This window comes from Schistocerca americana, chromosome 10 (assembly GCF_021461395.2).
Source record: "Schistocerca americana isolate TAMUIC-IGC-003095 chromosome 10, iqSchAmer2.1, whole genome shotgun sequence".
NCBI lineage: Eukaryota > Metazoa > Arthropoda > Insecta > Orthoptera > Acrididae > Schistocerca > Schistocerca americana.
The window spans coordinates 166,993,779-167,018,921 of NC_060128.1; the positions used below are offsets into that span (position 1 = coordinate 166,993,779).

The 25,143-nt window shown below is 40.2% G+C and overlaps 1 protein-coding gene across 1 annotated transcript in view; it reads right to left on the bottom strand.

The window, feature by feature from the left end:
* LOC124552336 (synaptic vesicle glycoprotein 2A-like) overlaps positions 1-25,143 on the bottom strand; it is a 117,898-nt gene that overhangs the window by 74,714 nt on the left and 18,041 nt on the right. The gene's annotated exons all lie outside the window — the stretch shown is intronic.

Here is a 25,143-nt window from a genome sequence, read left to right on the forward strand (position 1 = left end):
AGTCATTTATGGAAGAGAAAAGTTCTAAATCTGGAGCATTTTTTCACGTTTGGAGAGCTGTAAAAATCCTCCAAAAGAAGTTATCAAAATTCTGTTCCACTGATATTTGAATCATGACTTGTCCACTGACTCCACTTTTGAGAAAACTAAATAAGACTGTTTGCCATCTGGTTCAATTGTGTGACTTCAAACCAAACTACTGAAACTGTAATAAACATAATTTAGACCGTGGTTTTTAAGTCTGGAACGAAGTCAGTGGTTTTACAAATACTGATTTAACAATGATCTTTCAGTCTTCTTCTTAACATCATCTGTTCAAGCCATGCTGTTCCAATTAACAGCCGCTTGGTAGAAAATCATTTCTCCTCCTCCATGGGGAATATATGACCGTAATTGCTGAATGTCGACGGCTCTCTTGGTTCTGATGGGGACACTGCTTTCCGGATATGCTAAGGCGTAAGGGAAAGCTACATCATTCGTATTATTAGGCCGTGAAAGCTTAAATGTATGTCACACAGGGCTGCATATGTAAGATGAAGTCGCTACACATCCTTTCTGATCTGAAGAGTAACTCCAGGTAGCCACAAAGCTTAGATGTAACGTGTTCACATCAGGACACAGAACGTTTCATTGTTTCCATTCGTAGTATCGCTTTCGCTTTGTGGTATTAACATTCAATATATCACATGATTCGATCATTTTCAGTTTCTTCCGACTGGTTACGTATTGTTGTCCTTTTACATGAGCTTGTTTCGATATGTTCCTTGAAAATAAGGTGTCATTACTCACATCTTTCATGTTTTTTTATCTTTTTTGTTGTTACATTAACAGTTTCATCTAAGTCAACCACCTTAAAGCTCTAAGACAATCATGAATATTAGAAAACAAGAGAATCACAGCTTTTTCTGTATGATCTTTGTGGTCAGAAATTAGTCCATTATTTCCAGATGTAATTGCTTGGAGAAATGTGAATAAAGTATCTTACCAGTGTGTATAGTCAGGCATAGCGCACTTTGTGCTGAGTGCATTAGACCTCCGTGAAATGATATTCTATGCCTGTTGACTGGCAATGAGGTCGCATGCCTAGCCTACATCTAAAATGAGTTCATGTGTTAATAAAATATAAGTTGTCTGTAAACAATTTTCCACGTCATTTCGCGAGGATCCAACACGTTATGGGCGCAGCACTGAATAAAACAGAAATAATACATTTCGCGGTGACTTGTTTTTGCGGAAAAGTGCACAGAAGTTTGTATGAAGTTGCATTGTGTGTACATTGAATAAAAGTGATTGTTAACATGACTACAACACAGACACCGCGAATATAGCAGCTAATAGGTCGCGGCAATTATGCAGCTTTGAAATTTGCCGCTGAGACGTATTTGCATTTGCCAAAAATGCTGCAAGCAAGCTTTGCAATGATACAAGAGAAAAACATTGGATGGCAATCAGGAAAATATTCAGATATTTAAAGGGAGCTACTGATTATAAGCTGAAATATTCTAAAAAGGGAAATGTAAATTTTGAAGGGTACAGTAATGCAGACTGGGGAAGTGAGTTGGAAAGCAGACACTCCATTAAGATGCTTTAAACTAACGGGAGGATTGATATTCTGGCCATGTAAGAGATAGAGGACAGCAGCTTTGAGCACAGTGGAAGCGGAATATATGGCCTTATCCTGCACTATCCAAGAAGGTCTGTGGATCAGAACACTGATGGGTGAAATAGAATCTCTTACAAAAAATAAAACCAAATGTCATATTTTGTGATAATATGAGATCTTTCCCCCCATGAACCATGGACTTTGCCGATGGTGGGGAGCTTGCGCGCCTCAGCGATACAGATAGCCGTATCGTAGATGACATTATACTGAGTGCACTATCCGAAAATTACCTCGAGCAATTAAACAGAGAACCGACTCGTGGAGATAACATCTTGGACCTACTGATAACAAACAGACCCGAACTTTTCGACTCTGTATGTACAGAACAGGGAATCAGTGATCATAAGGCCGTTGCAGCATCCCTGAATATGGAAGTTAATAGGATTATAAAAAAAGGGAGGAAGGTTTATCTGTTTAGCAAGAGTAATAGAAGGCAGATTTCAGACTACCTAACAGATCAAAACGAAAATTTCTGTTCCGACACTGACAATGTTGAGTGTTTATGGAAAAAGTTCAAGGCAATCGTAAAATGCGTTTTAGACAGGTACGTGCCGAGTAAAACTGTGAGGGGCGGGAAAAACCCACCGTGGTACAACAACAAAGTTAGGAAACTACTGCGAAAGCAAAGAGAGCTCCACTCCAAGTTTAAGCGCAGCCAAAACCTCTCAGACAAACAGAAGCTAAACGATGTCAAAGTTAGCGTAAGGAGGGCTATGCGTGAAGCGTTCATTGAATTCGAAAGTAAAATTCTATGTACCGACTTGACAGAAAATCCTAGGAAGTTCTGGTCTTACGTTAAATCAGTAAGTGGCTCGAAACAGCACATCTAGACACTACGGGATGATAATGGCATTGAAACAGAGGATGACACGCGTAAAGCTGAAATACTAAACATCTTTTTCCAAAGCTGTTTCACAGAGGAAGACCGCACTGCAGTTCCTTCTCTAAATCCTCGCACAAACGAAAAAATGGCTGACATCGAAATAAGTGTCCAAGGAATAGAAAAGCAACTGGAATCACTCAATAGAGGACCACTGGACCTGACGGGATACCAATTCGATTCTACACAGAGTACGCGAAAGAACTTGCCCCCCTTCTAACAGCCGTGTACCGCAAGTCTCTAGAGGAACGGAGGGTCCAAATGATTAGAAAAGAGCACAGATAGTCCCAGTCTTCAAGAAGGGTCGTCGAGCAGATGCGCAAAACTATAGACCTATATCTCTGACGTCGATCTCTTGTAGAATTTTAGAATATGTTTTTTGCTCGCGTATCATGTCATTTCTGGAAATCCAGAATCTACTATGTAGGAATCAACATGGATTCCGGAAACAGCGATCGTGTGAGACCCAACTCGCTTTATTTGTTCATGAGACCCAGAAAATATTAGATACAGGCTCCCAGGTAGATGCTATTTTTCTTGACTTCCGGAAGGCGTTCGATACAGTTCCGCACTGTCGCCTGATAAACAAAGTAAGAGCCTACGGAATATCAGACCAGCTGTGTGGCTGGATTGAAGAGTTTTTAGCAAACAGAACACAGCATGTTGTTATCAATGGAGAGACGTCTACAGACGTTAAAGTAACCTCTGGCGTGCCACAGGGGAGTGTTATGGGACCATTGCTTTTCACTATATATATAAATGACCTAGTAGATAGTGTCGGAAGTTCCATGCGGCTTTTCGCGGATGATGCTGTAGTATACAGAGAAGTTGCAGCATTAGAAAATTGTAGCGAAATGCAGGAAGATCTGCAGCGGATAGGCACTTGGTGCAGGGAGTGGCAACTGACCCTTAACATAGACAAATGTAATGTATTGCGAATACATAGAAAGAAGGATCCTTTATTGTATGATTATATGATAGCGGAACAAACACTGGTAGCAGTTACTTCTGTAAAATATCTGGGAGTATGCGTGCGGAACGATTTGAAGTGGAATGATCATATAAAATTAATTGTTGGTAAGGCGGGTACCAGGTTGAGATTCATTGGGAGAGTGCTTAGAAAATGTAGTCCATCAACAAAGGAGGTGGCTTACAAAACACTCGTTCGACCTATACTTGAGTATTGCTCATCAGTGTGGGATCCGTACCAGATCGGTCTGACGGAGGAGATAGAGAAGATCCAAAGAAGAGCGGCGCGTTTCGTCACAGGGTTATTTGGTAACCGTGATAGCGTTACGGAGATGTTTAATAAACTCAAGTGGCAGACTCTGCAAGAGAGGCGCTCTGCATCGCGGTGTAGCTTGCTCGCCAGGTTTCGAGAGGGTGCGTTTCTGGATGAGGTATCGAATGTATTGCTTCCCCCTACTTATACCTCCCGAGGAGATCACGAATGTAAAATTAGAGAGATTAGAGCGCGCACGGAGGCTTTCAGACAGTCGTTCTTCCCGCGAACCATACGCGACTGGAACAGGAAAGGGAGGTAATGACAGTGGCACGTAAAGTGCCCTCCGCCACACACCGTTCGGTAGCTTGCGGAGTATCGATGTAGATGTAGATGTAGGCGAAACACCACGCAAGTGTTTACTGGTGTGAAAAGTACCGAACTATCAGTCTAATAAGTCACGGCTGCAAAATACTAACATGAATTCTTTAGAGACGAATGGAGAAACTGGTAGCACCCGACTTCGGGGAAGATCACTTTGCATTCTGTAGGAAAGTTGGAACACGTGACGCAATATTGACCCTACGACTTATCTTAGAAGATAGATTAAGGAAAGGCAAAGCTACGTTTCTAGCATTTGTAGACTTAGAGAAAGCTTGAAAATGGTGACTGGAATATTCTCTTTCAAATTCTGAAGGTGGTAGAGGTAAAACACAGGGAACGAAAAGCTATTTACAATTTGTACAGAAGCCAGATGGCAATTATAAGGGTCGAAGGGCATGAAAGGGAAGCAATGGTTGGGAAGGGAGTGAGACAAGGTTGTAGCCTATCCCCGATGTTATTCAATCTGTATATTGAGCAAGAAGTAAAGGAAACAAAAGAAAAATTTGGAGCAGGAATTAAAAATCCATGGAGAAGAAATAAAAACTTCAGGTTTGGCAACGACATCGTAATTCTGTCAGAAGCAGCAAAGGACCTGGAAGAGCAGCTGAATGCAATGGACAGCGTCAAAAGGATGTAAGATGAACAACGAAAGCAAAACGAGGATGATGGAATGTAGTGGAATTAAATCACATGATACTGGGGGAATTAGATTAGGAAATGATACACTTACAGTAGTAGATTAGTTTTGCTATTTGGGGAGAAAAATAGCTGATGATGGTCGAAGTAGAGAGGATATAAAATGCAGACTGGCAATGGCTAGGAAAGCATTTCTGAAGAATAGATATTTGTTGATATCGAGTATAGATTTAAGTGTCAGTCTTCTCTGAAATTACTTGTCTGGAAGTGAAACATGGACGATAAATAGTTTAGACAAGAAGAGAATAGAGGCTTTCGATATGTGGTGCTATAGAAGAATGCTGAAGATTAGATGGGTATATCACATACCTAATGAGGAGGTATTGAATAGAATTGGGTGGGGGGGGGGGGGGGGGGGGGAAGAAATTTGTGGCACAACTTGACTAGAAGAAGGGATCTGTTGGTAGGACATGTTCTGAGGCATCAAGGGCTCACCAATTTAGTATTGGAGGGCACCGTGGAGGGTAAAAATCGTAGAGGGAGACCAAGATATGAATACACTAAGCAGATCAAATCTCCAAAGCAAGCCTCTCAGTAAACACAAGTTTCAGAAGCTCGCGAAACACTATGATCTGACCTGTGATGTGAAGTGTTCAGTATCTGAAAAATAGTTGGAGAAATGTGAACAAAGCATTTTTCCAGTGTATATAGTTGTGTACAGGACTCTTTGTGCGGAGTGCACTGTATCTCTGTGAAATGATGTTCTATGGTTGTTGATTGGCAACGAAATCATATGCATAGCCTATATGTAAATGCGTTGATGTGTTAATAAAATGTATTTTGTTCCTAAACATTTTTTCCACCTCACTTCGCTGTGCTAAACGAAGAATACAACAGTTCACACACAGTGTTCAGTGTTAAAAGGACTTAAGTCCTGGACTTACGTCATACTAACATTACATGAATAGGTTGAAACCGTGGTGTTTGGCCAATGATTCATAGGAGTAAAAAAATCATTTTAACACTGCTGCATCTGTGATGTGAGTATCCAATTTCTTAACATAGCTCGAGTCACACCTCTACAAGTGCTCGAAATTAGCTTTCGTTACTCGAAGGTGCTTTATGCATGGATCTTCAGATTTGCATACTCGAGATAATTCCTGGTGACCTTGAAAATCGAGATTACAAACACTATGTTTTGGCGAATTTATTTGAAGTTGTGCCGATACACGTCAATTAACCTTCAATAACTCGCCATTCACCATACACGTGAAAGACGAACGGGAAGTTTAGAATAAGATACGAATAAGTAGTAATAATAATTTGTAGATGTTAATGTCCACCTACCAATCCCAAAAAGACCCATGACATATACACCATCCTTCTCACTTTGACAAATTATTTTTTGAGCTTATAATTTACGTCTAAAATATAAGACAAAGATTTTTGCCTAGTTGTGGTTTCCAATAAACTTGCGATTTCAGTCCACAGATTCCTAACTATACCTCGATTATGATATTTTCATCTCCAGGAAGCCACAAACTCCTACTTTGAGTAAACTTTTCAACTTCTCACAGCCCATGATACGTGCCGTGTCGATCGAAGAAAAACTGATTTGAATTTCAGCTATTGTCGTCCGAAATCTGTACGTTCGGGCGATGGAACTGGCGACGTTGTGACCGCGCACGCAGTGACGCATTGATTTGAAAAGATCGGCTATCTTCGGCTTTTGTCGTTCGTAGGCCGAATCCACCGATAGCTGTGCCACTTAAGCACAGCTAAGTCATCGCGCCAACCCAAGGCGCCGCTTTTCCTTCGTTTTTCTCTACCTCCTCTCCTACAACAGAAAAGAAACTTCCTAGAAAACGTAAAATCTGTTACTCAGAAAGCGGCGAAAGTCATTCATCGGACTGCCCGTTCTGGCACTCCTGAACAAGCCCTAAACTACGGGGAGGGGGGGCGCAAACCGAGATAACTGTCCCGGGCGGAAATTGCAGGGGGCGCCAATTCAATTCTTAAAACAAAAAAAAACCAACCTTGTTTCACAAAACGCCTAGCATTCAGCGTACATTAGTCTATCTATTATTCATATGATTTTGAAATGCATCCCGGTTGGTTTTTAAACACATTCTAAGTTGATTTCAGAACGAATCATAAGTTGATTTTTTTAATGCGTGCATAGTGTACGTGATGTGTCTGCCGGGGGGAATCCCCGTCGCATCTAGCGGGGGAAAAAAAATTGAATTACCCGTAGACGAAAGAGGACGCGGCCATATGAGCTGAGCCGAATAAACCCGAACGGGTGAATGCCAATCGCTATTTATGTGGGTGATTGGTAGTGCGAATAATGAGCGCTGTTATAATTATTAGCAAAATCCATATACTCAGACTACCAGAGTGAAACAAACGACTGACAGAAGTAACAGGTAAGAAATATTATGTACTAATCTCCTTGGTGTTGCCAAGAAAATGAAATTTTGGCAGAATTTTTTTGCCAGTCGCTACAGTTGTACAGTCCACGGTTAGCAGTAGCGCAAGTTCTATTCTCGGAATAGCGCGGAAAATGCGTTGTACGAACATGTAATAACGCCTAACAGGAGAATAAACGCAGGATAACTAAACTTGTGATTCTGGCAGGGTTCGTGAAGTTTTTGATAATGACAGGAGTAGTTACGGGATCAGTCATGACGAGACTGTTAGAATGAGGAGGGAGAATTGGAGCCATCACACAAATTATATGGAAAAATATCGCGATTCCAAATTTATATAATTTCATACTACTACTTTTCTATCTCATGCTTGAAAAACTGGAGCCTCTGAAAGAAATGTGAAACATTTCCTGTCATAAAACGTTTTGGTTGTAGTAGGCCTAATAGCCATATGATACTGATATGTCGTTAATTGTATTCAGTCGTGTTATCTGTGTAAATGACGTAGATAAAAATGGCCATTTGTGCCAAAACAGTTATGCTTAAAGGGACCGATGGCCCTTCTTGTAGTCTGGTCCCTTCAACACCCCCCCCCCCCCCCCCCCCCAAACACACACACACAAACCAACCAGTTATGCTTATTTGGCGTGTGTTGCAATTGCTGCATTATTAGAAAGGACTATTCCGTTTTATATCTTGAGTACTATTCGTTATTAGCAGCTTTTTCAATATCAGACAACGACATTTTGATTTTTCATGTAGCAAAACGGTTGACGAACTATGATGAGGTAATAGATTCTTTCACAGAAAGTAAAGCACGCCGTGTGAAGCTGTAGCAAGATTAAAGACAGGAAAATACTGGAACGTAAGAACTGAAGAAATAAGTACTGTCCTGCTAGTCTTTTTTCTTTACTGGTTTTATATTTCCTGTATTTAACTGTATGTCACACAAAAGTTATTAGTTAATAGGCAAAAACTGTGCAAATTTTCTGAAGAGTTCTAATACTCCCAGTTACAAATAATCTCATCCAGTATTTAAAAAAAACTCACAATTAAGAGGGTAGGATGTGAAACAGGTCCACTGGGAGCAGGAGAGGCACCACAGGACATTTTAATTTTCACTGTCCCGAATATAGGCTTGATGACTTCCATTATAAAACATACACGTCTGAATGCTATAGAGCGAAATACAGTGACAGGCGATGGAAGAATGCTGTGTGAAGAGGCGTGGCACAGCACTCTGTCACACTTAAGATCAAGTAACATATGTTACATTTCCTCGGACATATATGTTTCATATACGAGGGTCACTCCAAAACAAATGCACACTATTTTTGTAAAAATACAGTTTTCATTCTGCATGTACGGGATCACAGGAATGCACATTAGGGATAAAAGACAGTTACGAGTATGAAAGACGAATAGCGGTCCGACTGGGTCACCAGGAACACTGCAAAAGGCGTGCTTATGGCATATTCCAAGCATCAGGAACAGGCTCAAACTGCGCGATGTTGCCCGTATTCGAGGTATGGTACATCTATTAACAGGTCGTGGTCCATATCCCAAACTTTTGCATCGAGTGGGTTTTAGTAACACACCAGTCTGTGAATGTGGAGAGGAAGGTTCCGCTCATCATGTAGTTTCAGATGCCCTTTACTCTACATTAATACAGGGTGGCGCACGAAATGTGTTACCAATTGTTTCTTTCACAATTTACGACGCGCATTAGATATCCCGCTGGGATCTCTATAGCAGTACCAGCAGAGCTTGGAAAAACAAATGAGTTACGAAATGACGTGTAACTCACGATACTGCCGCTAGGAGACTAGTAAGCAGCAATGGCTGACAATGGAAGACTGACGACACAGCAACGATCGGCAATTGTGTTGCTTTTTCATGAAACGAAAAGCCATGTAACTCAAAGGCGTTTTCGACAACAGTTTAACACACGATTGGTCCCTTGCAAGAAGACCATCCCACAGGTTGTACGATAAATTTGTACAGGAAGGAACAGCACTGGAAGCGAAGCGACCTCTGCCTAAGCCTGTTTGTTCGCCGGAGAATATTGAAGCGGTACGAGTTGCTGTACAGAGAAGTCCCGGGAAATCGTGTAGAAAGGCAGCAGTGCAACTGGGAATATCCAGACGCTCCGTTCAACGCATACAAGGTGACCTGTGCACAGAAGCTCACTGAAGCACACAAGCAGCAGAGACTACTGTTTGCTCAGTGGGCGGAGCATAGGGAAGAAACTCTCAACAACGTCTGATTTTCAGACGAGGCGCCTTTTCATTTATACGGTGTGGTTAACAAAGAAAATGTACGCTTTTGGTCCACTGAAGACCCACAAGTGCTTCATGAACGACAACATTATGCTTCGAGGATTACCGCGTGGGTAGCAATTTCCAGTCATGGACTTATTGGACCATTTTTCTTTGAAGAAACTGTGAACAGCGAGCGTTATTTGAGCATGCTTCGCAATAGCTTCATTCCACAGCTTCTTGCTACTGCCTTGCCCTTCAACACGCAGTGGTTCATGCAAGATGGAGCAAGTCCACATACTGCAAACACTGTGTTGGAGTTTTTACACGAGCAGTTTGACATGAGGATCACTTCACTCAGGTTTCCAGGTCGCTTCAATGACGGACAAAATTGGCCCCCCAATAATCCAGACCTCAATCCATGTGACTTTTTCTTTGAGGGTAGCTAAAAGAAAAAATTTTCCCGAAACGTCCACGTGATTTAATGGAGCTCAGAAGACTTATTCTTCAAGCTTGCAGTGAAATTACGGAAGACATGTGCCGTAGGGTAATCACTAACTTCAGTGTTCACTTGAAATGGTGGACATATTGAGCATGTGCTGAGTTAAAACAAATCTCCATGGACGGCCCTTCATTGTAGTATACGTTCCCTTCAGATTGTATTGACAATAAAGTTTATATTCAAAAACAAAATGGTAACACATTTCGTGAGCCACCCTGTATTATTAATGATTGCTGTTAACATGATTTACCACAACACACATAAAATAAAATATTGTATGTCACTATGATTAACGAATACGTACAAACTGTTCAGGGTTTAGAGATAACAGTTCTAAACTTCGTAGCAATAAATTGAACTGAAAAAAAACCTCTTCTATTAATCCTACATGGTAAGGGTTGTCGATTGATGAACAATACTGAAGAATCGGTAGAACAAGCACCTTGTAAGGCACTTCTTTCCTCTGTGAACTACATTTATTTAAGGTTCGCGCAATGATTCTCAGTCTAGTATCTACTTTTTCTACTATTTGTTTTATGTGGTTGTTCATCGCTCCGGATGACTGCTCCAAGGTATTCTATGGGGATTTAGCTGCTATTTGTCACCGATAGTATGTAAAGATACGTAAGTGGATTTCTTTGCCCTTGTTTGCACAATATGTTACTTTTCTTTTACGTTCATGGTGAACTGCCATAGGTTGCACCAGTCATCAATCATCTGTAGGTAGTTCTTCTGGCGTTGCTGCTTTCTTATAGACAACAGCATCAGCTGCGAATATTCTTAAAGAGCTTCCGACGCTTTCTAGTAGATCATTTACATACACTATAAACAGTAGTGGTCTCATCACACATCCATGGTGTATTCGCCCCGGGACAACCACGAAATCCGGGAATTTTTTCAGCCGGGAGAAAACCGAGAAAAACTAGGAAATGTTTTCGAATTCCGGAAATTTTTCATTGTTTTAGCTTTCAGTTAATTTTTTTGTAATTTTAACTTAGAAGAACTGATACTCTAACAAAGAATATTATTCCATCCCGCTACTGCAGAATAATAGCGCAGCAACGAGAGGATAACACCAAAATAAAACTTTAGTTGCAAAGAAAATGCGCCATATACAGCTACAACACAGTGCGCACACAAGCGTCTGCCAACAGCAAACTCTGTCAAAGGCCTTAAGACTAAGACTATTCAATATTTCACAACAAACTGCTTCCGATGAGCAACACGTAAAAACTGTGTACATTAGGTTCGTTGAGCAGTTACCAGCGGGCTCGTGCGCAATGCAGTCGCAAATGAGCGGTACCTTCTTCCGCTTCTGGCTACTTCAAGTGTGGCTGTTAGCTGTATCAGCAGTAGCAATAAACAGATGCTACGCGGAAAAAATTTTCTGGCGTGCCGTAAGCTGCCAGATTCGCGCATGCGAAGAGCAGTCTGAGTTGTATTGGGGTGGGTTCAAATGGTTCAAATGGCTCTGAGCACTATGGGATTTAACATCTATGGTCATCAGTCCCCTAGAACTTAGAACTACTTAAACCTAACTAACCTAAGGACATCACACAACACCCAGCCATCACGAGGCAGAGAAAACCCCTGACCCGCCGGGAATCGAACCCGGGAACCCGGGCGTGGGAAGCGAGAACGCTACCGCACGACCACGAGATGCGAGCAGTGGGGATGGGGGTAGTGTCCACGAGAACCGTGTTTATGTTACGTCGCTGGTTCCTCTTCGTTTACAACGCTCACGTCAAATGATGATAAAACCTATTTCTGTGGCCAGGAGCTATCAAGTGAATTAAAATACATAGGCCTACCGTAATTGTGGAACGCTAAAACAGTTATTAGTTTTCTAACGTTATTTTATTTCCACGTTTTTGACAGTCAAGCATTAATCGCCTTGCAGGACAATAAAGTTATTTTTGTCGGTTTGCTACAGAAATTTAGCTTTTACTAATCTTTTTCACAGAGGCATTCTATTTATTTGAAATGAAGTGTTTCATTCCACACCACTGGCTAGTTTCAGCTGCTCACTGAATTTCAAGTGCACGTTTTCATCTTTGGCACGTATGGCGGTATGCTGCAAAGAACCGAACATGAGATAATATAGTAGCGGTACTCCAAGAAAATTTGCATCCCGAAAACCAGACTCGAAAGCTTGATATCAAGTTGGGTTCAAATGGTTCAAATGGCTCTGAGCACTATGGGACTTAACATCTGAGGTCATCAGTCCCCTAGACTTAGAACTACTTAAACCTAACTAACCTAAGGACATCACACACATCCATGCCCGAGGCAGGATTCGAACCTGCGACTGTAGCAGTCGCGCGGTTCCTGACTGAAGCGCCTAGAACCGCTCGGCCACTCCGGCCGGCATCAAGTTGGGGCCTACTTCATTGTGAATCTGGCCATTAAAATGTGCCCTGTAAGCCGAATTACGCGTTTTAGTGTGGATTACGAAATTCCGATGCTCTTTGAATATCCTCTGATATCCTACTTCTTTTATGACGTAATGTAAGGTTTCTTAATGCTACATACGATAAGTACGGACATACAGGCCTCCTACGTCATCGTAGCTGCGCACGCGCAGTAGCGCCGTTTTCTAGCGGTCTGTCAACTGCTGAAACTAACCTATTCCTAACACATGGGGGGAAAATATTGCGGATGGTCGTTCGAAAAGCGTTACTTTCAAAGTACAATTTCCCTTTATTCAAGATGAATTATTTACGTGTGAGAAGGTGCGATGAAATTCTTATATCTAAGAGCGATTGACTTATTTAAAACAACACCTCGAGGATCAGCCACTAAGAAGAATTTCGAACCCAGAAAACCAGAAATTTACGTCATTATTTAAAATTTTATTGGCACATTTGTGTAATGTATCTTGAAGTGTAACACACGCAAAAATAGACCAATATTACATGTGAAAGCTTAGACTTTGTTGTAGCTACACTATGTCCGTTAATTTAAATGACTAACTTTTCTTATCTGTGTGTTCGCGCTACTTAAAAACAATGTTGCTATTGGCGGACTACATCACGTGTCCTGTGCTCTGCATGTCTGCTGTCATCGACTGACGTGAGCTATGATTGGCTTACAAAGGTGCATCGCCAATGCTACGGAAACTAACGTGCTGCGTTTGATTGAATTTGAATTTATACTTTCGTAATATGAAAATATGCATCATACATCTTGCCCCACATCAAAGGTCTTTCCAACACGAGTGACCATTTATTTTTTTTTCTTCTTTTTTCCTTGCGGGGTTCAGTTTTCTAAAGTGCCGGGAAGTACTGCGTCAATGAATAAAACCTTAACCATTCAAAGGACTGATAAGTTTTAAAGTTCTGAGGGAATGTATACTGTCACTTAACACGGAAAAAGTTTATTTCCACCCAAAGAAGTATTTTTTAACCGGAAAAATTCGATTTTTTTCCTTGTCTGTGTATACACCCTGTATATATACTGCCTTTATATCTGTCGATTTTGTTCCGTTAAAGGCTAGGTGTAGAGTTTTTGCGAAACGGAGACCTGGATCCAGTCGCGGAAGTGTTCGGATTTTTTTTCTGAATGTCATTGCAGAACTGCATCGAACGCTTTACGCTCATGGACGTACGGAGCGAGCTGGGTTTCGCGACACCTCTGTGGAAACCATAGTAATTTTTGTAGGGATTTTCGTTCTCCATAAGTCGTAACGCATGACAAAGCATGTTTCATAATCCTATAACAGATTCATGGCAGTGATATTTGCCAATAATTGTTTATGCTCTGTAGCCGTATTCCTTTCTTTTCCTGAATATCGTTCTATTTCCTTCTTTCGTCGCACAACAGACTTATTTCTCCTGTTGTTTTAGCGAAGAATATAAATTGTGGTCGACGTACTCATAACCGATAAAGTTGAGCAAAGTCGATAACGTACCAACGGTCCTTAACCTAAGAGTGTGCGACTGATTTTTGTCTTTTATGCTTTTTTAAATTATGATCTCTGCGCTCTCTCGTTGTTCTAACATGATGAGTAGTTAATGGCCCATACCCTTCATGTACATGACGTTCCCAAGTCTCATAATATGCATAGCTTCACTTTTAATTTGTATTGTCTTTTATACCTGAAGACGGCCGAAATCGGCAATTTCTCATTAAACTGTGTGAGATTGTGCCGGAAAATAAACTTTCCAAAGATTTTATCGTCAAAGCAGACGGAAAATTGCGTCCTTCGTTCTATAGGACATACAAAACTATGTTTTATAGGACGTACCAATTTAACCGAGCTGCATTGACTTTACGTGGAGTGGAAACACGATAAACATGTATGTTATACGATTCATCAGTTGTATTTTAAAGTGTGTATAATCTTGCTACAGTATTGGACATCTTTTTAGGAAGTCTTGAAAATGAGCCACAAACTATATCTAAACAATACTGTATGATGTAAGACATAGTAGAGCATTTTAACAATTTTTAAAAAAAATAATGCTTTAATAAATAGTACATTGAAGGAAGATGCGTGCGAAACATTTCCACAAAAATCTCGCAAATTCTGAATCACAATTGCTGAAACAAATTATATCATCGTAACATCGAAGTACTATGTTTTATTAGTCATATGAGGCCTTATCTTCTTTACAAAAATTTACTTCACTGACGAATCCTGTTAGTTCGTACTTAACATGCAAGCGATTAAGGTACCAATCAATGAAGCATTGTATCTTACATGCTTAAACGTTTACCTATTTTTTTGTTTTGTTTTTTGACATAATCTGGGTAGCTTCACTTCAGAATGCTGCCGAAATTGATAATTTCTCATTAAATTGTGTGAGTGTGCAGGCAGATTAACCGTTTTCAACAGAATTTGTCGTCAGAGCAGAAGAACTGTCTCCCTCATTTTGTAGCATATGTAAATTTATGTTTTGTAGTAAATACCAGTATAATCGAGTTGCACTTTCGTTACGAGGAGCAGAAACAATGAACAGGTATATTACATAATTCATCAAATGTATTTGAAAAAGTGTATATCTTGCCACAATATAGAAAACGTCTCTTCAGAAAGTCGGGAGAATGAGCCAGAAACCATATCTCAACAATTCTATAGTGATAAAGTATCCATGTATTAACACTTTTGTTAATTAATGCGCTTATAAATATTAAATACGGTCGTGATATTTGTCAGCATATACAAATTCCGAATCTCAATAAACATTCTATTATGTTTATGGGTGAGTACTATGATTTCATTCATTATTTGAGGCATTTACTGCCTTCCAAAAATTGACTTCATTGTCAAACCCTATTTACTTTCAGTGCTAAGTGTAGCTGCAAAATGCTGTAAGATTACCTCATATAAAAGATAAATTACGCTAAGTGAATGGGTACAGATTTATTTTGCAATCTGTGAAACTGCACACGCTTCTAAGAAAACTGATACGCTTATCCACTAAAACCCTTAAGTGCTTTCCTATGACGGAATAGCTGCAGTTACATTGTTTAAGTTCACAGATTGTATTTTCGGTCTCGTGCATGCTCGGATGTATGTGTGGCGCCGCGAAGCGGTCATACAGTGAATTACTTGGCCGTCAGCGCAGGAGTAGTAAAGGCCAGTTCCCGCTAGAGCGCAATACGACAGCATGCGGTGCTGCGTTGTAACGGCTGCTATTTTAGTGCTCGCTGAAATGGCGTTCATATGCGAAGCGGCAGCCGCTAGCGATAATAAGTGATGTAAGCCGCAAAAAAAAAAAAAGTTGCCTAAGTACTGAATATGGAACAGGAGAAACTACATTGTTATTTCGACAACTTCGATGAAGTTTACCACAGTAAAATGTAAAAAATAGCAAATTGCTCCAAAAATGCGATTTTGTAAAGCCGAGAAATAGAGGAAGGCAAATGTGCTACCATGTTTTTTTCGACGGCTGCCCGCTGAAATGTCCTTCCAGACATGTAAACGACGTGAAAAAACACCAGTGAACACAAGATGCATTGTAATGAAAGTGAAATGCATCTGGAGGAAATACTTCTTTTAAATTGTAATAAGCGTAAGATGGGAAAACACAATATTTGCAAATAATGAAGTGATTGTTCCTCACGGCTCGTGGAGTCTCTCACGTCAGTTCAAATTGTCCCAGATGTTCAAAATTTCTTCCACGTGATTCATGAAGTCTTCCATTTGTAAGGTATGCGACCATCCAGGCTTGGCAGGTAGTAATTACATAGAAACGTAATGATCGCGAAAAACTTTATGACGCGTTTCGAGATATCAGATAAAATATGCTTAGGAAAGAAACGTACAATCTCATGCTCAACTTCCGTCAGGAGTATATATATAAAAAAATCATGCATCTGAAAAGCGAAGTCTCAAAATAACATTTTTTTGCAGATACCCCTAACAGGAATTGCACACGAAGATCGTACCTTTTTCTCGTAAGAGCTTTCCTAAGCATATTTTATCTCACGACGACTCGCAACGCGTCATAAATAAAGTTCTTGGCGATCAAGACGTTTCCATGGAATTGCAATGTTCGAGATTGCATGAAAGTTATGGCAAGCCTGTTATGAATTTCGTGGAATTCACTTTTGTCTGCAGGTTAACAGTATTTCAGTCAATATCTACAAAATATAACGAGTTTTAAATAAGAATTTCACTGCTCTAACCCGTATAGCACGGAGAGAAAACGTTTGCTTTTTCTTAACGCTCACATTGTAAAACGTAAGAGAAACAGTCAGAGACTTATATTGTCCAAATTTTGGTTGTAATGTATAGTTTTTTTAACTCAGTGTTATGCCCTGAATTACTAACACAGATGTTGAAGATCAAGTTTCTACAAATGGCTTAATTTCAAATGGCTCTGAGCACTATGGGACTTAACTGCTGAGGTCATCAGTCCCCTAGAACTTCTTAAACCTAACTAACCTAAGGACATCACACACATTCATGCCCGAGGCAGGATTCGAGCCTGTGACCGTAGCGGTCGCGCGGTTCCAGACTGCAGCGCCTAGAACCGCTCAGCCACTCCGGCCGGCGGCCTAATTTCAAATATGCTAATGGGACAGCTACTCTTCCGTTTTCATTTACGCGGTATACCTATACGAAATTTACTGTCACTCTTCAACAGCCAGCTTACTAAAAGGATCTGCAGCAGAAAACTAAGTATTGCAGCCAGTCCATATGGAGTGATTTACATTCTTTGTATGTCACACTATCAAAAACCGAACTGCATTATAAGCAACAAATACTAAAGAGGAAATTAGTATTATATGGACGTAAAGACGCTATGGTCTTGAAGAAGCAGCTGCAGAATACGCAGATATAAGATTTATGCAAATCTCTGCTTCTTGCGCCTGCGGAATAAAATTTACATACTGTGAAGATGCTAATGAAGCGGAGGGAGGCGGGTGTTACGACAGAGAAAATAATCACTGTATGTACTCTTCGTCATTAAAATTAAACCCTCTCCAGATCTTAAAGCAAAAACTGACTATTGAACTTGCAGGAGTAAAGGTATTCTTGTGAAACCTTGAAAGCCATTTCTTCCTCATTGTTTCATCTACCGGAAATTTAAATACAGTAATTTCTTCTAGAAACTCGCATACAACGTAGCGGCATATTATCATCAACACGAACATCACAGATCGATCGCGTACACACAAATCGTCCAATCCAGTGCATGCAAAATAAACGAATTCACGTCCGGCCATGTTCAAAATGGCGTCGACGGAAGCGTTCGATTCCACCCTGCTGCTTTGACCCATGGCGTAAGGGTGTTATGGTGTGTGACGTCATTAAGGCGCGGATTTTATGAGTCGGCTGTGTTTGTAGGTGTCATCTTGCTGTGATTGATGGCTCTCTCTCTCTCTCGCTGTGTGTGTGTGTGTGTGTGTGTGTGTGTGTGTGTGTGTGTGTGTGTTGTTTTTCGTAGTGGTAAGTGTTGGTTTTATCGTATCAATAGCTATGGTTGACCTATATAGGTCAAGGGAAATGACCGATTCAAATTTTCGTAGTTTTATGTGTAGGTATTGGTGTTTTGGTATCGTCAGCTGCAGTTGACCTATATGGGTCAAGGGAGGTGTCAGATTCCTGTCGATTTTGTAATTTTTTTTTTCATCATTTTGTGTGTTTTGGGATCGTCGTGTGTTTTTTTTTTTACTGTTATATTTAGCTTGTCCCCTCCCTAAAACTCCCAGTTTCCCGCAGTTGTCCCATTAGTTTGATTGTATTTTAGGAGGGAGATGTTATTGCCTTATTTATACGTATTTTCGTGTGTATGTAGTGACATCATTGGCGCCATATTGCAGACTCTTAGAATAGCCATTTCCGCCATACTGATGAAGTCTTGGGTCAAAGCAGATGGGTGGAATCAGACACTTCCGTAATCCCAATTGGGCCTTTGTTTTAGTGCTAGCTTAACATCAACAAAATTAATTTTAAAAATTTTCACAAAATTGGACTTTATCATAATAGTAAGCAATGAGAACAAATTTAAAGAATTGGTTTCACTTTGGAATATAATTTTAAAATTTTTCACAAAATTAAGTTTTATTATCATAGTAAACAACGAATACCAGAAGAAACTGGCAGAAAGAAAACAAACTTCTGTGTAGCTGTGGTGGTCACTTTTGAACCACTGGCACATACTATTTTTAACTATCCACCATTTCATGATATATTTGAAAACAAATTCGCATTTTTCCTAGACACAATTCCACACCTTTATACTCCCACGACTCATAATGACCAAAATAAATTATAGCCCTAAATAACAAGCAGAAATGGGGGCTAAAATTTAACAAATTTATATCAAAAGTACGTACTGCAGCAGTGGTTTCATTTTGAAGACATTCATAACAAAAGTAGTACAAACATTGACACTTATGCAGTTTAGCAGGTACGGAAAAAATTTATCAATTTTCTTCAAAATTTGATCGATTATAGTCAAATTTGATACGCTGATTACGAATACGATATTTATTTTCGCCCCAGTCAATTATTTACATCAAAAAAATTGTTTTAAATTTTTTTAAAATTTTTTTATTTTTCAATATTTTGTCGATATAGTGAATTCTGATGCGCTGATTTCGAATATAACATCCATTTTCATTTTCCCTCTGCCCGATAAGCGCGGCGCTGCCGATGACGCAACATTGCGTAATACACAAACTAATCAGTATTTTCAAATCATAGGCGGCCGCTGCCGCGGCCGCATTCCGAAAAAAAAACTCCCAACCTAACCTCAAGTGGGCTACGCTACAGATCACTTTATTTATGAAAATACAAAGTACAATCACCAACAAACTTTACATATTCACCCACAAAGCTGTAATCGACAAAATCTTGAAAAATAAAAAATAAAAAAATTTTAAAAAATTTAAAACAATTTTTTTGATGTAAATAATTGACTGGGGCGAAAATAAATATCGTATTCGTAATCAGCGTATCAAATTTGACTATAATCGATCAAATTTTGAAAAAAAATGAAAAATTTTTTCCGTACCTGCTAAACTGCATAAGTGCCCAAACATTTACGTTACAATACGAATATTTACCTTCACTGTCAATAATCTCCTCAGTATCATCACTATAAATAATATACTTGCCATAACCTCCTACAGTCACGTAGGTCAGTCTCCGTAACAACCGTCGGTGTTAACACTACAAGAAACTCCTGCAAATACCTCAGGTGCTCAGTATACCGCTAGATGTCTCTGTCTGGCAATAGCATTGGCGGTTGCAAGCGGAAGGCACTGCTACTTAAATTAGTAAAATGGTGGTTCAGGCAGAACCTACTGGGACTCGAAGGGTCGATAATTGGCATCTCACTCACGGATGGCGTACCAGCATCATTATGTTTCTTAAGTGTAGTATAAGATCGTCAAACGAGTTTCAAAAGCCATCAATATTTTCATCTATGTGTATTTTACAAATCCTCATTTATTGTCGCCCGTTTTTATGTAAACATCGTCAGTATCGTTCACCTATATATTGTCACCTTTATATGTTTTAATCATTTTGAATACAGTTTTTGTAATCTTTGACTGAAGAGCGGTTTTTGTCTGTTGCCAGCCCGCCCCGTTGTGTGAAACTGAAATAACAATAAAGCAAAACAACAAAAGAACTGAGTAACGTTTTCATCGATGGAACTTGCCACACGTTAAGCGACATCCGCATAGCGCTGCCGAAGAATAACGATGATGATGTAACAAAATGAAGAAAGAAAAAAAATTTGGCTAGGTGCAAGTAGGCCTCGCGCATTGATGGTTCGTACATATAGGCAGTTCTTCCACCCCGGCAATGGAAAATTTCGACGATTTTGTCTGTTATCATTTATCCTGGCAAGATATCAGTCCAGGGAAGTCCAAGACTTTCGAGAATGGTTTAATTTTAATCTTGAATTGGATAATAAATTATAAAAGCAATGTTTCTTTCACGTTATATAAAACTAGATTAACATTTTTCTAAAATTATTTCCGTTATTTTATTGTGAAACGTTGTTATTGTTATGGTCTTCAGTCCTGAGACTGGTTTGATGCAGCTCTCCATGCTACCCTATCTTGTGCAAGCTTCTTCATCTCCCAGTACTTACTGCAACCTACATCCTTCTGAATCTGCCTAGTGTATTCATCTCTTGGCCTCCCTCTACGATTTTTACCCTCCACCCTACCCTCCAATGCTAAATTTGTGATCCCTTGATGCCTCAGAACATGTCCTACCAACCGATTCCTTCTTCTAGTCAAGTTGTGCCACTAACTCCTCCCCAATTCTGTTCAATACCTCCTCATTAGTTATGTGATCTACCCATCTAATCCTCAGCATTCTTCTGTAGCACCACATTTCGATAGCTTCTATTCTCTTCTTTTCCAAACTATTTATCGTCCATGTTTCACTTCTATACATGGCTACACTCCAAATAAATACTTTCCTGACACTTAAATCACTACTCGATGTTAACAAATTTCTCTTCTTCAGAAACTCTTTCCTTGCCATTGCCAGTCTACATTTTATATCCTCTCTACTTCGGCCATCATCAGTTATTTTGCTCCCCAAATAGCATAACTCCTTTACTACTTTAAGTGTCTCATTTCCTAATCTAATTCCCTCAGCATCACCCGACTTAATTCGACTACATTCCATTATCAAATGGTTCAAATGGCTCTGAGCACTATGGGACTTAACATCTATGGTCATCAGTCCCCTAGAACTTAGAACTACTTAAACCTAACTAACCTAAGGACATCACACAACACCCAGCCATCACGAGGCAGAGAAAATCCCTGACCCCGCCGGGAATCGAACCCGGGCGTGGGAAGCGAGAACGCTACCGCACGACCACGAGATGCGGGCATTCCATTATCCTCGTTTTGCTTTTGTTGATGTTCATCTTATACCCTCCTTTCAAGACACTGTCAATTCCGTTCAACTGCTCTTCCAGGTCCTTTGCTGTCTCTGACAGAATTACAATGTCATCGGCGATCCTCAAAGTTTTTATTTCCTCTCCATGGATTTTAATACCTACTCCGAATTTTTCTCTTGTTTCCTTTACTGCTTGCTCAATATACAGATTGAATTACATCGGGGAGAGGCTACAACCCTGTCTCACTCCCTTCCCAACCACTGCTTCCCTTTCATGTCCCTCGACTCTTATAACTGCCATCTGGTTCCTGTACAAATTGTAAATAGCCTTTCGCAGACGTCAATATTGTAACCGTATTCTTGCCACACCTGTCGCAGCATGGCATCGTCGACTGTGGCAGTCGCTTCCCGTATTCTCTCCCAGAGCTCTGTTGCATCACGCAGTAGAGGCGGTACACATACCAGATCTTTAATGTGTCCCCACAAAAAAAAAGTCACACGGAGTGAGATCTGGTGATCGGGGAGGCCATCTCACGAAATAGCTGTCCCCTTCTGTAGCACGGCCCATCCATCGATGAGGCAGCTCCGTGTTCAGGTACCCACGAACTTCACCATGAAAATGGGGTGGAGCTCCATCCTGCTGAAAGATGAACGGAGAGTCCGGTTGCATTTGAGACATCAGCCATTGCTGCAACATGTCTAAGTAGCAACATCCAGTGACAGTGCTCTCGGCGAAGAACAATGGCCCGTACAGTTTTCGACGTGACAAGGGACAAAAAACGTTTACCTTTGGGGAATCACACTCAAATTCAGTGCATTCGTATGGATGCTTTGTACCCCAGATTCGACGATTATGCCTGTTCACTTTCACATTAGTGTGAAAAGTGGTTTCGTCCCTACAAATTAAGCGATCAGCAATGGCATCCCCATCCTCATTCAATTGATGCAACTGCGAACAAAACTCAAAACGCTTGTCTTTGTCGTTGTCAACGAGTTTTTGCTCTAGCTCCAACTTGAATGGTTTCATAGAGAGCTTCTGTCGAAGGACTTTCCACACTTGTCATTCGAGCCATTTCGAGTTCAGAGGATGCACGGCGCACCGATTTCTTTGGATTCCTTATCAATGGCTCTCGTACGCGCTCCACATTCACTTCACTCACACTGGGACATTTGCTTCTCTTTGCCGGTCACAAGCAACGCGTCGTAACGAATTTGTTGTGCTAGTGGTAAATGGCCTTTCTTGTTAGTGGCTTCTTACCGTACTTTGTTCTAAACATCCGTTGAACTGCTGTTTGTCGAGCTCCAACACACAGAACGCTCGCTCCGCACCTGAACTCGCCATGTTTACAACTAGCGCTGACTATCGGAAAAATTACCAAACTACGATGTGGCGGTATACATAAAAAAACTTTCAGGGTTTCTCTTCAAAATGAAATATGTATGATATCTGTACAATATTTGGTTCTTGTGCAGTAAATAATTGAAAGTGTTCCAGGACTTTATGTGCACCCTGTATTTAAATAGCCATAAAATTGCATTCAGCAAGTTTAGTGAAACAGTTCAGCTTTTAGTGCGAAACGTTACATTAATACGACATAAGAAACTATACCCAAATAAATTTTTAAGTTTATTTCTTGGAAAAAATGCATTTAAAAGAAGCTACACAAAATGAACATAATACAGGGTGCATCTGAAAGAATCATCCGATTTTTAAAAAATCGTACTATTATCTTACGTCGTTATCAGGAGAAAGAAAACTGGCGTTCTACGGAGCGAAGCGTGGAATGTCAGATCACTTAATCGGGCAGGTAGGTTAGAAAATTTAAAAAGGGAAATGGATAGGTTAAAGTTGGATATAGTGGGAATTAGTGAAGTTCGGTGGCAGGAGGAACAAGACTTTTGGTCAGGTGAATACAGGGTTATAAATACAAAATCAAATAGGGGTCATGCAGGAGTAGGTTTAATAATGAATAAAACAATAGGAATGCGGGTAAGCTACTACAAACAGCACAGCGAACGCATTGTTGTGGCGAAGATAGACACGAAGCCCACGCCTACAACAGTAGTACAAGTCTATATGCCAACTAGCTCTGCAGATGAAGAAATTGAAGAAATGTATGATGAAATAAAAGAAGTTATTCAGATAGTGAAGGGAGACGAAAATTTAATAGTCATGGGTGACTGGAATTAGGCAGTAGGAAAAGGGAGAGAAGGAAACGTAGTAGGTGAATATGGATTGGGGGTAAGAAATGAAAGAGGAAGCCGCCTGGTAGAATTTTGCACAGAGCATAACTTAATCATAGCTAACACTTGGTTCAAGAATCATCAAAGAAAGTTGTATACATGGAAGAACCCTGGAGATACTAAAAGGTTTCAGATAGATTATATAATGGTAAGACAGAGATTTAGGAACCAGGTTTTAAATTGTAAGACATTTGCAGGGACAGATGTGGACTCTGACCACAATCAATTGGTTATGAACTGTAGATTAAAACTGAAAAACTGCAAAAAGGTGGGAATTTAAGGAGATGGGACCTGGATAAACTGACTAAACCAGAGGTTGCACAGAGTTTCAGGGTGAGCGTAAGGGAACAATTGACAAGAACGGGGGAAAGAAATACAGTAGAAGAAGAATGGGTAGCTTTGGGGGATGAAGTAGTGAAGGCAGCAGAGGATCAAGAAGGTAAAAAGACTAGGGCTAATAGAAATCCTTGGGTGACAGAAGAAATATTGATTTTAATTGACGAAAGGAGAAAATATAGAAATGCAGTAAATGAAGCAGGCAAAAAGGAATACAAACGTCTCAAGAATGAGATAGACAGGAAGTGCAAAATGGCTAAGAAGGCATGACTAGAGGACAAATGTAAGGATATAGAGGCTTATCTCACTAGAGGTAAGATAGATACTGCATACAGGAAAATTAAAGAGACCTTTGGAGAAAAGAGAACCACTTGTATGAACATGAAGAGCTCAGATGGAAAACCAGTTCTAAGCAAAGAAGGGAAAGCAGAAAGGTGGAAAGAGTATGTAGAGGGTCTATACAAGGGCGATGTACTTGAGGACAATATTATGGAAATGGAAGAGGATGTAGATGAAGATGAAATGGGAGATATGATACTGCGTGAAGAGTTTGACAGAGCACTGAAAGGCCTGAGTCAAAACAAGGCCCTGGGAGTAGACAAGATTCCATTAGAACTACTGACAGCCTTGGGAGAGCCAGTCCTGACAAAACTCTACCATCTGGTGAGTAAGATGTATGAGACAGGTGAAATACCCTCAGGCTTCAAGAAGAATATAATAATTCCAATCCCAAGGAAAGCTGGCGTTGACAGATGTGAAAATTACCGAACTATCAGTTTAATAAGTCACGGCTGCAAAATACTAACACGAATTCTTTACAGACGAATGGAAAAACTGGTAGAAGCCGACCTTGGGGAAGATCAGTTTGGATTCCGTAGAAATATGGGTACACGTGAGGCAATACTGACCCTACGACTTATTTTAGAAGCTAGATTAAGAAAAGACAAACCTACGTTTTTAGCATTTGTAGACTTCGAGAAAGCTTTTGACAATGTTGACTGGAATACTCTCTTTCAAATTCTGAAGGTGGCAGGAGTAAAATACAGGGAGCTAAAGGCTATTTACAATTTGTACAGAAACCAGATGGCAGTTATAAGAGTCGAGGGACATGAAAGGGAATCAGTGGTTGGGAAGGGAGTGAGACAGGGTTGTAGCCTCTCCCCGATGTTATTCAATCTGTATATTGAGCAAGCAGCAAAGGAAACAAAAGAAAAATTCGGAGTAGGTATTAAAATCCATGGAGAAGAAATAAAATCTTTAAGG